General features: G+C 49.5%; 1 protein-coding gene across 1 annotated transcript in view; it reads right to left on the minus strand.

Moving 5' to 3' along the window:
- The window catches only part of LOC106805208 (ephrin-B1-like), a 24,229-nt gene extending 22,480 nt beyond the window's left edge, over positions 1 to 1,749 (minus strand). The window contains exon 1 of the mRNA XM_014806707.1: positions 1,731 to 1,749. The gene's annotated coding sequence lies outside the window, so the exon portion shown is untranslated. The remainder of the gene's footprint in view (positions 1 to 1,730) is intronic.
- Between the last annotated feature and the right edge of the window lie 445 nt (positions 1,750 to 2,194).

Consider the following 2,194-nt stretch of genomic DNA (forward strand, 5'->3'; position numbering starts at 1 on the left):
TCTCTCTCTCTCTCTTTCTCTGCGACAGCGCGACAGCAAAGTACACAATTGTCGGTGCTATCGCCGCGATCGCGTTGTATACGCTAATTCCACTACGCTGCCATTATGCGTGCAACACAAAGCATTATTCGTCGACATTCTACACGGGAAAAATCTTTTTTCAATTTTCTGATAAAGTCTCTCTTCCCCGCGCAATCTGCGGCAATTCAGCGGAGCAAAAAAAAATTTCCCACCGACCAATTAAACTCGCATGCGACGTAATATCAATCTTGCATTGTCGTGCCCTGCGAGCATGCATAAACAACTCGACATTCAAAGCATCGGCAATAAACCTCAATAAGATCCCGGCCGCGGCTTCAATAATCTAACGTCCGAATATTTACGTAGCCCTTTTCAAGTAATTAGGCTGCGAAATGCCATCACGAATTCGGACCGAAAGCGAGCGTACGAGGCGGCAAAGAGGTTAAGGGTACTGTCAATATGGGTGGCTATATATCTCACGCAAATGTTTGACCCGCGGGCCACGCCACGCGTGCATCGCTTCATGATCACTTCACCCACGCTCGATCGGTATACAAGCATCAAATATCTTGCAATATTCATTGGCAAGCCTCTCTGAGTCAGAACGCTAAATACGAGATGCGAAATCAATGCGCAAAAATAACTTCATGTGCATCTAGTTCTGCCCCCGAGACGTCATTAATAATAAATGAAATGCATATGTAACCTGATGAATCATGGGTCGGCATTGTCACAACGTCATTCATCTTTGCATTTCGATAGTCTCGACCATACGATTACATTCCGTCAGACGATTCGCTTATTAAATGAGGAAATCCAGCTCTCGTGGTATTCATATACGATACAGGTCGACATGGCCGCCCCCGGCACTGCTGCCGTGTGTACATTGCATAATTACATCATCGGCAAACATTGGTAAACATCGGCAAACATCGGCAAACATCGGTCCATTCTCTATCCCCTGTCTAACGCTGTCCCAAACTTCGCCATGTCCAAACCAACCAAAGATCCAAAGATGAAAAAATTCACATCGGACGGAAGCTTCCGCTTCTACCAAAAAAAACGCTGCGCGCCAAGAATAAACGAAAAGGCGATTTCGAGGGATAGGTACGATTGTTGCTACCCATCACGCGTTAGGCTGCGCGGACAGAAGGCCAATAGGCAGACGAACAATGCTCGTAAACCGGAGTGCACACAAACAACCGGCTCTCGCCGATAGAATCCACTGGTAATCGCAGACCCCTCGCACAGAGACATCCATTCACGGGTGGGACCCCAAGAAAAAAAAATGCGTACGCACACAGAAAGCCCCATTCAGAGATGGGCTCGGACCTCGTTGTAGCCGGTGTCCGCCCTTTTCTGTCGTGACACACACAAGGACAGCTTCTAGTATCTGCGAGATCTGAGAGAGTCGCCAAGAGCTGTCGTTGCAGCGCGTACTCATGCAAACAACCGGACAGTCACCACAGAAGAGCGGATTTGGGGTGGGGGGGGCTGGCGACGATAGGGTGTGGCCCTAAAAAGTGCACACGACCCCCTCACACACGCGCACGTACGTACGCACGTACGCACACACATACGCACACGCACACGCACACACACACACACACACACACACACACACACACACACTCACTCACACGCACGCACAATCAAGTCTAGTGTTACGTATAGTATTCTAGCATCATTGTAATGTATTATGCATATACCTATTATGTTCTCGTTTCTCAGCCTCTGCACCTATCACGTTTAGTGTTACCTATAGAATGCTAGCATCATTATAATCAGAAGCTAATAATGACAAATTGTCATTATTAGCTCCTGTTATAATGTATATATTCCTATACTGTTCTTGTTTCTCAGCCTCTGCTCCTATATCGCGCCTCTCGTGTTACCTATAGCATCCCCCCCCCCACCGCGCGCGCTGGCGGATCTTACACGGCCTCTCCTACTGTAGAACACTGCCAGGCGGAGGCTGGCCGCGGCAAATCTGCCGCTGTGCCGACCGTGCGCGCGCGCGGGCGCTAATTAGTAAGACCTGCTCTTAGCGCATTTCACACAATGACGACCGGCCGAGTGCAGGCAGCAGCAGCAGCTCTCTCTCTCTCTCTCTCTCTCTCTGAAGAAGAACGGAGTGGACCCCCGGTCGCGGCAGCACGCCATTCTGTGCCCG

Source organism: Priapulus caudatus, unplaced genomic scaffold, assembly GCF_000485595.1.
Source record: "Priapulus caudatus unplaced genomic scaffold, Priapulus_caudatus-5.0.1 Scaffold105, whole genome shotgun sequence".
Taxonomy (NCBI): domain Eukaryota; kingdom Metazoa; phylum Priapulida; class Priapulimorpha; order Priapulimorphida; family Priapulidae; genus Priapulus; species Priapulus caudatus.